Source organism: Aquarana catesbeiana, linkage group LG06, assembly GCF_042186555.1.
Source record: "Aquarana catesbeiana isolate 2022-GZ linkage group LG06, ASM4218655v1, whole genome shotgun sequence".
NCBI lineage: Eukaryota > Metazoa > Chordata > Amphibia > Anura > Ranidae > Aquarana > Aquarana catesbeiana.
This window is the reverse complement of record NC_133329.1, coordinates 389861493-389875022: the sequence shown is the minus strand read 5'-3', so window position 1 is coordinate 389875022 and position 13530 is coordinate 389861493. Positions and strand designations below refer to the sequence as shown.

Here is a 13530-nt window from a genome sequence, read left to right as displayed (position 1 = left end):
TCAGCACGGCGCTACTTTGACAATTGCGCGGCCATGCAACACTGTACCCAAATGACCTTTTTATCATTTTTTTTTCACACAAATAGAGCTTTCTTTTGGTTGTATTTGATCACCTCTGTTTTTTTTTTTTTTTATTATGAAAAATGAAGAAAAGACTGAAAATGTAAAAAAAAAAAAAAAAAAAAAAAAAACAGAAAAAAAACCCCAATATTTTCTCATTTCTGTTTTAAAACAAATCCAATAAAAAAATAAATAAAATAAATGTCTTCATAAATGTATGCCAAAATATATTCTGCTACATGTCCCAATATGTGTATAATAATTGGTTTGTGTGAAAAATGCTCCACCTTTTCCTATTAGAGCCTATGGCTCTATTCAGGTGTTTCAAAAAACCACCCCCCACCGCTGTAATTCAGGTGCCCGGAGTCCTAAAAGGGGCCAGACGCATGAATAGGGGGGTGGCCACGACGGCCATGGAAAGATTCATGCTAGGCATGAATCTATTCATTCTACATATAGGGGGGTGGCGTGATAGAGGGGGGTGGCACCCGTGTGCCCTTAAAGGACCGGTCGCCCCTGGCAAGACCTCTCCAGCAACAGGAATGCTATGGAGGACAGAGCAAGGGAGAACACTTACCTGCTTGCATGTGTTGCCATTGGATGAAAAAGGCATGACTTTTACAGATGACTTAGATCCCATTCACACGGGCGTACTACAGTGTACACCCGGGCAAGGCCGGTATTTACCCACATGGGGGTGCACAGGTGTTCCATGCATTGTTGTGCAGGCAGTGCCATTCATATAAATTGGGATGCAGCGGCTGCACGGACAAAGCCGCTGCTCCCAATTTGACAGCCATGCGGGTGCAGGGGCATGGCCCTGAACGCACACTGCCTGTAATCAGAGCCAAGCACCTGCACCCGTATGGCTGTCAGCCGCTGCATCCCAATTGACATGGATAGGATTGCCTGCACAAGCATTTTCACCAGCTGAGTGTTCTCCCTGCTCCCTTTTTTTGCAATCCCGTTGCTCATACCTCCCAACATTTTGAGATGGGAATGAGGGACACCTACTAACAAATGTATGTAGGCATAGGACACGCCCCCTGCCACACCCCCTTAAAGGAGAATTAACCAAAAAAAAAAAAGGTTAATTAAATCCACAAGGACTTTTTTTTACCACTACTATTCCTTTATATTGGCTTTTAAAATGTACAAATGCAGAAATTTAGAAATCAGATAAAAGGTTTAGCACTGGGAAACACTTATTGAAAAAAAAAAGTGTATTTTATATACATCTATATAGATCAGACCAAAATGATGGACAAATGAGGAGGAAAGAGGGACAGAGGGACATTGCTCCAAATCAGGGACAGTCCCTCGAAATCAGGGTCAGTTGGGAGCTATGGCGAGTTCTCGCCAATGACAGGATCACTAAGGTGCCATCAACCTAAAACACATCACAAGATACTTATAAAACGTGTGGCGGCTGAAAACCAAACAAGAGGATAAGTGGATATTACAAGTCATAGTGACATGTAATGGCCTTATGAAATGTCAGGGTTTTTGCAGGTCACTATTGTCCTTTTTGTTATATGAAGCTCATTATTACCGCCTCTGTCATTCTGTAGCTGCATCTAGCTGTTTGCTGGGTTGACAGGCAGCACAAAACAGGCAATGTGCCATTAGTCCATTGGGGTGGATTTACTAAAGGCAAACAGATTGTGCACTTTGCAGGTGCAGTTCCACTCATTTTCCCCAGAACTTAGTAAATGCAGCAAAGTTTTGCTGATTTCCCTGCTGGAGAAAATTAGATCATGCTGGTTTTTTGGGGTTTTTTTTGCCTTCCTCTGGGTCAACTGTGGGTATAGGATTGTGTATATGGGATTGTATGATTCCCCCCCCCCCCTTTTATTGGTTGCAAATGCAATAGATGGACTTGTGTCTTTTTCAACCAGACTAACTACACTACATTGTCAAAAGTATTGGGACGCCTGCCTTTACATGCACATAAACTTTAATGGCATCCCAGTCTTAGCCCATAGGGTTCAATATTGAGTTGGTCCACCCTTTGCAGCTATAACAGCTTCAACTCTTCTTGGAAGGCTGTCCACAAGGTTTAGGAGTGTGTCTATGGGAATGTTTGACCATTCTTCCAGAAGCCCATTTGTAAGGCACTGATGTTGGACGAGAAGGCCTGGCTCGCAGTCCCCTCTCTAATTCATCCCAAAGGTGTTCTATCGGGTTGAGGTCAGGACTCTGCGCAGGCCAGTCAAGTTCCTCCACCCCAAACTCGCTCATCCATGTCCTTATGGACCTTGCTTTGTGCACTGGTGTGCAGTCATGTTAGAACAGGAAGGGGCCATCCCCAAACTGTTCCCACAAAGTTGGGATCATGAAATTGTCCAAGATATCTTGGTATGCTGACGCTTTAAGAGTTCCCTTCACTGGAACTAAAGGGGCCAAGCCCAACCCCTGAAAAACAACCCCCCACACCATAATCCCCCCTCCACCAAATGATTTGCACCAATACTGAGATGCACGGGGGTACAATTCAGAATAAATGGCAGCCACTCGCGTCTCCTAAGAGCGGCGCAATTTGGCTGTGGGTGGTTGTAGTTCAGAACAGATGCGATTCCCGCACCCGCAGCCACACGCTGAGGTGAGAACCCAGCCTTAGGGTCATTTACATGGGTGTGCTCCACTTTATTCAGCAGGGGGTCCATGAACAGATCATCTGCTGATTCAGAGCACAAATGTGACATTTGTTCATTTTTTTTGTCCACATTTAAAAGCAGACATTTGTGGACGCACGATGGATCTATGGGCTGCCAGATGTAAACGGACATGTGTCAGGCTTCCTTTGATGCATCATGCTGAGGTCTGCAAAAACAGAATAGGAAGCATCCCTTTTCTGACAGAGCCCCAGATGGCAAAACCCAACAGAGGTTCTTATCCTTCCACTCCCTTTCCAAAACTAATCATTATTGACTATTGCAACATAACTGGAATAATTCTTGGGTAGGAGAAGGACAAAAAGCCCAGCATTCTAATGAGCAGAGGCGCTCACTGAAGTGTGTAGTGGGATTGTGCTGTATATTCTGTAGAGTTCCACCCATAATTTAAAATGGGGTTCCCATTTAAAAAAAAAAAAATTATTAAAAGTCAGCAGCTACAAATACTGCAGCTGCTGACTTTTAATTGGACACTTACCTGTCCCTGGGTCCAGCGATGCGGGGGATAGAAGCCCCGCTCGTCCGTCCCCCCCCCCCCTCCGCTCGGCGGCGCCGGCATTCTGACTGTGGGCGCCCGGCTGTGGCTTCACAGCCGGGCACCCACTGCGCATATGCGAGCCGCGCGTCACGCTGTCACTGGCCCCGCAATCATCTGGGACCGGTCACGTGTCCCAGATGATTGTCAAGAGGGAGGGTGGAGAGGCGATCTCCTTTACTGCGCTGAGGGAAGTGACGTCAGGAGCCCAGGCACCGAAGGAGGCAGACTACGAGGGACCCCCTAGCAACAGGCATTTAGAGGTGAGTAAAAAAAAAAATTTTCTCCAAATGTTTTATTTTTCATTTTTTTAAAACACATTACTATATTTTTTTTTTTTTGGGGATTGGAACTCCACTTTAATCTTTGCTTCAATGGCTACAGTCCCGCAAGTCGAACAACATTTCAAGGCTGCGGTTATCCCTGTTGCTTGTGCACCTTTTTCTACCACACTTTTTCCTTCCACTCAACTATCCATTAACCACTTGCCCACCGCCACACCGATGTACGTCCCTACTTTGGGGACGGATATCGTTGTTATGGCAGCAGCTAGCTGCCATAACCCCGGCATCCCCGTTTGCTTCCTGCGGTCGGCTACAAGACAAAAGTGGTCTCTGCGGCGGATTCACCGCGAGATCACTTTTATCGGTGGCAGGAGAGGGGGCCACCCTTCCGCCGCGATCCGGTGCCCTCCGCCGCTTACCGGAGCTGTCCGCAGCGGCGGAGGCGATCGCGTCTGTCTCCTGGGCTGACATGGAGACGAGTGAGGGGAAGATGGCCCCCCCCTCTCCATGACACTGCAGGGCGGAAGCGACATCAAAACGTCACTTCCGCCCATAGCTCTTAAAGGGCCAATTTATTTTTTTTATTTTTTTAAATTACTTTTTTTTTTTTTTTTTTGACTGCATTTTAGTGTAAATATGAGATCTGAGGTCTTTTTGACCCCAGATCTCATATTTAAGAGGTCCTGACATGCTTTTTTTCTATTACAAAAGTGACACTTTTTTTTTTTTTTCAAACCATGTAAAAATAAAAAGTAAAAGGTAAAATAAATAAGAAAAAAAAAAATTTTAAACGCGCCCTATCCCGCCGAGCTCGCGTGCAGAAGCGAACGCATACGTGAGTAGCTCCAGCATATGAAAATAGTGTTCAAACCACACATGTGAGGTATCGCCGCGACCGGTAGAGCAAGAGCAATAATTCTAGCTAGACCTCCTCTGTAACGCAAAACATGCAACCGGTAGAATTTTTTTAATGTCGTCTATGGAGATTTTAAAGGGTAAAAGTTTGTCGCCATTCCACAAGTGGGCGCAATTTTGAAGCGTGACATGTTGAGTATAAATTTACTCGGCGTAACATTATCTTTCACAATATAAAAAAAAAAAATTGGGCTAACTTTACTGTTGTCTTATTTTTTAATTTAAAAAAGTTGATTTTTTTTTAAAAAAAGTGCGCTTTTAAGACCGCTGCGCAAATTTGGTGTGACAGAAAGTATTGTAATGACCGCCATTTTATTCTCTAGGATGTTAGAAAAAAAATGTATAATGTTTGGGGGATCTAAGTAATTTTCTAGCAAAAAAAACTGTTTTTAACGTGTAAACACCACATCTCAAAAAGAGGCCTGGTCTTAAAGTGGTTAATATGCTTGGATACAGCACTCTGTGAACAGCCAGCTTCTCATCAATGACCTTTTGTGACTTACATGCCTTGTGGAGGGTGTCAACAACTGTCTTCTTGACAACTGTTAAGTCAGCACCATGATTGTGTAACATACTGAATCAGACTGAGACACTATTTAAAGCAGCGATATGCAATTAGTGGACCTCCAGCTGTTGTAAAACTACAAGTCCCATCATGCCTCTGGGTGTCATGCTTGTGGCTGTCAGAGTCTTGCTATGCCTCATGGGATTTGTAGTTCTGCAATAGCTGGAGGTCCGCTAATTGCATATCCCTGATTTAAAGGCTCAGGAAACCTTTACAGGTGTGTTAGCTGATTAGAGTGTGACACCATGGGGTTGATTTACTACAGGTGAAAGGACTGTGCACTTTGCAAGTGCAGTTGCTCCATTGCTTAGTAAATGCGCAAAAGCTCTGCTGACTTCCATCTTCCAATCATGTGCAAGCAAAAATGCAGTTTTTTTTTATTTTCCTTGCACCTGATTGGGTACTCTTTTTCAAAATGAAACCTTACCTCATTTACCAAGCTCTGGAGCAACTCCACTTGCAGAGGGCAATTGCACTTTGCAAAGTGCACAGTCTATTTGCCTTTAGTAAATCAACTCCTATGAGTCTACAATATTAAAATTCTTCAAAACATTCAAATTTTCTGAGATACTGAATTTTGGGTTTTCACGAGCTGTAAGCCATAATCATCAAAATTAAAAGAAAGAAATGCCTGAAATATATCATTCTGTGTGTAATAAATCAATATAATATGAGTTTCACTTTTTGAATTGAATTACTGAAATAAATAAACTTTTTGATGATATTCTAATTTTTTGAGATGCACCTGTATATGTGCCCATTAGTGCCACCTATTAGTGCAAATCAGTGCCACCTATCAGTGCAACCTCATTAGTACCCATCAGTGCCGCCTTATTAGTGCACGTCTGTGAAGAAGAAAAATTACTTATTTGCAAAAAAAATTTACAGAAACTAATAAAAACATTTTTTTTCAAAATTTTCGGTCATTTTTCATTTATTTAGCAAAAAATAAAAAACCCAGTGGTGATTAAGAACCACCAAAAGAAAGCTCTATACTGTATGTGTGAAAAAAATTATAAAAAAATTTGGGTACAGTGTTGTATGACCGCACACTTGTCATTCAAAGTGCAACAGCACCGAAAGCTGAAAATTGGCCTGGACAGGTAGGGGGTGAACGTGCCCCGGTATTGAAAAGGCCCAAACAATTGCATCCTGTCATCCAAATGAAACAAATTAATACAAATGAATCAGTTGTTACTGTTATAATTTATTTCAGATTCAATGAAGTTAGTTACCGGATGAAGGATCTTAACAGATCTGAAACTTTGTTATTTTGATGTTCTTCTCGATGAGTTTTTAACTCTTTTAATAAATATACAAGTTGCTGCAGATTAGACTTTTTTCGTATATATATATACATATATACACATTTACTCTGATACCCCTAACTAAAATCTAGTGGAACCAATTGCCTTCAGAAGTCACCTAATTAGTAAATAGAGTTCACCTGTGTGTAATTTATTCTCAGTATAAATACAGCAGTTCTGTGAAGCCCTCAGAGGTTTGTTAGAGAATCTTAGTGAACAAACAGCATCAATGAAAGCCAAGGAACACACCAGACAGGTCAGGGATAAAGTTGTGGAGAAGTTTAAAGCAGGGTTAGGTTCTACAAAAATATAAGCTTTGAACATCTCACAGAGCACCAGTGGTATCGCTAGGGGGTGGCTTTTGAGGCTAGAGTCCCAAATCTGGAGCCCATAGCCCAGAGTCTCTTACCGCAGGGGTCCCTGCATAACCAGCGGGCCGTGGCCTTTCTGCCGGGCTGCGGGTGCGGCGGGCGGGCAGGCTGCATGAGAGCGCCAGGCAGGCGGAAGGGAGAAGAATCGTGGGGGGGGAGCAGATATGACACAAACTCACCCCCCCCCCCCCGCATCACCGCTCTTCTGCCCTAACAGCACGGTCCTCTTCAATGTTGGAGGTTAGGTGGGGAGCAGAGAGATGACATCATCTCTCACTGCCCGCCCTGAATCACTGCTCTCCTGCCCTCACAATGCACATTTGGTGGCACTGGCTGGCATGGCAAGTGACAATCTGCAAATAGTGGCAGGTGACATGGCAAGCGATCATCCACATCTGGTGGCAGGTGACGGTGGCAAGTGACAATCCACATCTGGTGGCAGGTGATGTGGCAAGCGACAATCTGCAAATGGTGGCAGGTGACAGTGGCAAGTGACAATCTGCATCTGGTGCCAGGCGACAGTGGCAAGTGACAAGCTGCATCTGGTGGCAGGAGATGTGGCAAGTGGCAGGCCAAGTGTTCCCACTGATTCTGCATTATGGTGAGTTGAACCACTTCATTATATATTACAATGTAACAATAGAAATAATGTGCTTCAATCACCCTGACACCATATCAACCATGGTGCCATGATGATTGAAGCGCCAACACCAGCCATTGCCCATGAAAGATTGCTTACCAACCGCGTACCCCCCCCCAGATCTTTTGCAGACCTAGCAATGCCCCTGCAGAGCACTGTTCAATCGATCATTCGAAACTGGAAAAAGTATGGCACAACTGCATGGCTGTCCACCTAAACTGACAGGCCAGGCAAGGAGAGCATTAATCAGAGAAGCAGCCAAGAGGTCCATGGTAACTCTGGAGGAGCTGCAGAGATCCACAGCTCAGGTGGCAGAATCTGTCCACAGGACAACTATTAGTCGTGTTCTCCACAAATCTGACCTTTATGGAAGAGTGACAAGAAGAAAGACATTGTTAAAAGAAAGCCATAAGAAGTTTGCAGTTTGTGAGAAGCCATGTGGAGGACACAGCAAACATGTGGAAGAAGGTGCTCTGGTGAGATGAGACCAAAATTGAACTTTTTGGCCTAAAAGCAAAACGCTATGTGTGGCAGAAAACTAACACTGCACATCAGCCTGAACACACCATCCCCACCGTGAAATGTGGTGGTGGTTCACCTTCCAGCAGGGCAACAACCCTAAACATACAGCCAGAGCTACAATGGAATTGTTTAGATCAAAGCATATTCATGTGTTAGAATGGCCCAGTCAAAGTCCAGACCTAAATCCAATTGAGAATCTGTGGCAAGACTTGAAAATTGCTCTTCACAGACGCTCTCCATCCAATCTGACAGAGCTTATGCTATTTTGCAAAGAAGAATGGGCAAAACGTCCCTCTCTTGATGTGCAAAGCTGGTAGAGACATCCCCAAAAAGAATTGCAGCTGTGATTGCAGCAAAAGGTGGTTCTACAAAGTATTGAGTGAGGGGGGCTGAATACAAATGCACACCACACTTTTCACATATTTGTTTGTAAAACATTTTGAAAAACCATTTATCATTTTCCTTCCACTTCACAATTATGTGTCACTTTGTGTTGGTCTATCACATACAATCCCAATAAAATACATTTACGTTTTTGGTTGTAACAGGACAAAATGTGGAAAATTTCAAGGGATATAAAAGAGGATCCATTGATGCTGGCTGCTGGAGGATCTATTGTTGCTTGGGGGAGCTATCGTTTATGGAGGGGTCTATCTATTGTTGCTGGGGGGGATCTACTGTTGAGGGAGGGGCTATTGTTGCTGGCTTCTGGGGGGGTCTATTGTTGCTGGTGGGGGTTTATTGTTTCTGGGGTGGAGTGGATCTGTTGTTGTTAAGGGGTATTTTGTTGCAGTGGGTCTATTCTTGTTGGGGGGTCTATCGTTGCTGGAGGGGTCTATTGTTGCTGGCTGCAGGGGATCTAGCCTACTGCTTTTTATATTATCATTAACAAATTCCATACACATTACTTAGCACTTTTCTATAAAAAGGGTGGTATTGGGAGGTGGGTAGGGGGTGGAACCAAGGGACCGGGCTCAAGGGTGGGTAGGAGACGGAGGGGGAGTATCTGCACCTTTTTTTTGAGAAAAAAAGCCCTGTATATACAGCATTGTGCTGTTAATGAAGAATGCTTTCAGAAATAGAAGTGTTAATAGTTTCTTTTTATCAATTAACAAAATAGAAAGTAAATGAACAGAAGCGAAATGCAAATCAATATTTGGTGTGACCCCCCTTTACCTTCAAAACAGCATCAATTCTTCAATTCTCCTAGGTACACTTGCACACAGTTTTTGAAGGAACGTGGTAGGTAAGTTGCTCAAACATCTTGGACAACTAACCAACACTAACCAGGGAGGCATGTGATTGGTCCATAATTTATTCCGCAGCAGGACAACGACCCCAAACATGCAGCCAATTCATTAAGAACTATCTTCAGTGTAAAGAAGAACAAGGAGTCCTGGAAGTGATGGTTTGGCCTCCACAGAGCCCTGCTATTAACATCATGGAGTCTGTCTGGGATTACATAAAGAGACCGAAGGATCGGAGGCAGCTGACATCCACAGAAGATCTGCGGATAGTTCTCCAAGATGTTTGGAACAACCTACCTGCCGAGTTCCTTCAAGAACTGTGTGCAAGTGTACCTAGAGGAACTAATGCTGTGTTGAAGGTAAAGGGTGAATAAAGGGTAAAGGGTGAATATAATATAATAAACCTCAAAAAATGCGATTTTTATGGGCAATTGAAAAAATATATATAGAAAAAGGCTTCACATATAGAAAATGTAATTTATTATAGAATAATTGTTTTAAAAAAGTATCATATTAGTAATACAAAACATTGTAAGAATAGTACTATCAACATTGCACATTGCATAAATGATGTTTGTAAACATTGCACATTTGGCTGTTTAGCCATGGAGTGGTAATCCCCATCTACTTGCTGTTCCCTTAAATCATGGATTTCTCCAACTCCTCTCATCGTTGGGGTCCCCCAAGGTTCTGGACCTCTACTATTCTCGATCTACACGTCCTCCCTGGGTCAGCTGATAGCCTCCCATGGCTTCCACTACCATTTATATGCTGATGACACCCAAATCTATCTCTCTGCCCCTCAGCTCACCCCATCAGTCTTCTCACGCATCACTAATTTACTATCAGACATATCAGCCTGGATGTCAAACCACTTCCTCAAACTGAATCTATCTAAATCTGAGCTCTTAATATTTCCTCCCCCACGTGCCCCTTCCCCTGACTTCTCTGTCAAGATCAATGGCACATCTATCAGTCTGTCTCCACATGCCAGGGTGCTAGGAGTAACCTTAGACTCTGAACTGTCCTTTCAGGATCACATCCAATCCCTGTCCAAATCATGCCGCCTTAGTCTCCGCAACATTTTCAGAATACGCCCCTTTTTAACTAATGACAACACCAAGCTTCTAATTCACTCCCTGGTTATCTCTCGCCTCGACTACTGCAACTCCCTCCTCATTGGATTACCTTTACATAGACTATCTCCCCTTCAGTCCATAATGAATGCCGCTGCAAGACTCATCCATCTTACCAACCATTCAGTGTCCTCCACCCCTCTCTGCCAATCCCTCCACTGGCTTCCACTCAGCCAATGAATAAAATTCAAAGTACTAGCAATAATTTACAAAGCCGTCCACAACTCTGCCCCCAGCTACATCATTAACCTAGTCCCAAAATACCAACCAAGTCGCTCTCTTTGGTCATCCCAAGACCCCCTGCTCTCTAGCTCCCTTGTCACCTCCTCCCATGCTCACCTCCAGGATTTCTCCAGAGCTTCTCCCATCCTTTGGAACTCCCTACCCCAATCTGTCCAACTGTCCCCTAATCTATCCATCTTTAGACAATCCCTGAAAACCTGTCTCTTCAAAGAAGCCTATCCTGCTTCTAACTAACACTGTTTTACTTCCTCCATCAGCTCATCCCCCACAGCTATTAACTTTTGTATCAATTAACCCTTCCTTTTTAGATGGTCAGCGCTAACGAGCAGGGCCCTCTGATTCCTCTTGTACCAAATTGTAATGTAACTGTAATGTCTGCCCTCATGTTGTAAAGCGCTACGCAAACTGTTAGCGCTATGTAAAATCTGTATAATGATAATAATAATTTAGACAAGGAATTCGAACACGTTTCAAAAATATTGTTATGAATCTTACTCAGGGAATAATACCACTTAAAGAATGTGTATGTTTAGCAGAAGCACTCCTCCAAAAGACCTGGATGCCACATGACGGCCATTGAAGGCCTATCCTAGGTGGATTATTATTTTTATTTATTTCAGGTACTTATATAGCGCCGTCAATTTACGCAGCGCTTTACATATATATTGTACATTCACATCGGTCACTACCCTCAAGGAGCTGACAATCTAAGGTCCCTAACTCACATTCATACATACTAGGGACAATTTAGACAGAAGCCAATTAACCTACCAGCATGTCTTTGGAGTGTGGGAGGAAACCGGAGTACCCGGAGGAAACCCACGCAGGCACAGGGAGAACATGCAAATTCCAGGCAGGTAGTGTCGTGGTTGGGATTCAAACCAGTGACCCTTCTTACTGCTAGGCAAGAGTGCTACCCACTACACCACTGTGCCACCCATGCTAGTTGTCCACGTCCAAAACTGCCAGATATCACTGCCCTGAGAGGCATAAAGGGTGCATTGTGGGTTGAAATGTCCTTAAGTCAAACCCGCAGAGTCCAAAGGTCCCATATTGAGATGTCAAAGTTGCCAAGAAACAAAGTTCCCAAGGTAGGCGGTCAGGGAAAAGGTGACAGCATGGTTCCACGATGGCAAACCACAGAGGAATGGCCAGGGGTGGTCACACCAAACATTGACTTGCTTTGGATTTCTCCTCTGTTATTTAACTTTCCATTTTGTTAATTGATAAAAAAAATAAACTATTAACGCTTCTATTTCTGAAAGCATTCTTCATTTACAGCATTTCCCACACCTGCCTAAAACTTTTGCGCAGTACTATTTACATTGTATATACAGTATACAGGCATACCCCACTTTTAAGTACTCAATGGGGTTTATTTACTAAAGCTGGAAAGTGCAAAATCAGGCTCACTTCTGCATAGAAACCAATGAGCTTTGAACAAGCCGGGGTTAGAAGCTCATTGGTTTCTATGCAGAAGTGAGCCTGATTTTGCACTTTCCAGCTTTAGTAAATAAACCCCATTGTGTACTTAAAAGTGGGGTATGCCTGTATGTCGCATTGACGGGTAATTGCACCACATCCTATGCACTGCAGAGCAACGACATACACGCGGATTACAGTTTCTATACTTATCAAGCGCATTTCATTCATGTCCTGCAAAGCCGGTGACTTAGCGTGCCAGTTATTTTGGACTTGTATCCTAACTATATTCTCGTTAGCTCAGCCCTTGCCCCCCACAGGGATTCCAACTCTCAGGCTTGTCATTGCACAAGTCGCCTGTCATTGTTGGGCGGCAGTATATAACTGGCCACTTTGGTGGCGCAACAGTTAAGAAACATGAGCACCTTGTGCCTTCCGTGAATAGTATTTATTGTGAGTCCTAAAGGGCACAGGCGGTGCGGGGTTTTTTTGTGGGAAGGAGCCCTGGAGGATGTTGTGTGGCCGCTCTCTGTCCCAGGGACCGTATTGCTGCACTTTCCCGGCCCTCATCCCTCTCCGTCCTGTCTTCTCCACCTCTCTGTCCTGTTCTGTGTCTTCCTCGCTCTGTGTGTGCGCTGCTGGTGAGTTTGTACTGGGGAGGGAGCGAGGAGGGTGAGAGTCTAAATACAGCAACAGATTGTACTGGAGGTGACCTCGTCATGTTCGGTCTCCCCTCCCTTGTCCCTTCCCTCTCTTCCCTCTGTGCTTTTTTCCTTTTTATGTGCATCTTTCTTCTTTCTCTGTACTCCCCTCCCTGCACTCTTCTCCTTTCAAGCTCCTCTCTTCCTCTGAAACCCGCTTTGCCCCTTTGCTTTCGCTCTACCCCCTTTTACCGGCCCTTGCCCTTTTGCTTGCCGGTGCCTTGCCTGCGGGGAAGGTTTGGTCTCATGCTCTCGTATACACCTGATTTCTAGACAAGAATGGTCCTGAGTGTCTATAGCTGTCACCCGGTAAGTTAATATGTGTCCGTCTGTGTCATTGTATGCCTCCTGTCTCTGTCTATCCCTATGTACTGCTAGCACAGGCGGCAGTGTCTTTTTTTGGCAGTTGGGATCGGTGCCAGTTCTTTGCGTGTTTGGGGGGGGCAGGAGGAGGAGGAGGAGGAGGGAAGGGGGTCTCTGGCCTGGAGCCATTTTTGGCATTAATGAAATTTGGAATTTTAACTTTCAACTTTCTCGCTATTATGGTGGAGAGTAAATGGAACGAGTTGTTACAGACCCACCGATGATATTCAGGATGATGAGCTGATAAATATTTCAAACTGTACAGAATAACCAAGCTTATATAATAAAGCGGGGGCTTTAGCGTTTGCTAATGTAAATTGCTTTGCACAAAGGCCGGAGTGGACTTTGGGGTCTTTAGACCATTAGCAAGGTTTTTTGTAATTTATAATAATTCAAATTCATAATATTTTAATTGTATTACCGTATTTATCGGCGTATACCACCCACATTCATTTTAAGAGGGAAGTTTCAGGAAAAAAACTTAAATTTTAAATAAGGACCTTTGAAGCAAAATAAGGGTCAGTGCCCATCTGCAGCCTCACCA

The 13530-nt window shown here is 44.0% G+C and overlaps 1 protein-coding gene across 3 annotated transcripts in view; it reads left to right on the top strand.

The window, feature by feature from the left end:
* SPEG (striated muscle enriched protein kinase) overlaps positions 1 to 13530 on the top strand; it is a 476968-nt gene that overhangs the window by 256650 nt on the left and 206788 nt on the right. The gene's annotated exons all lie outside the window — the stretch shown is intronic.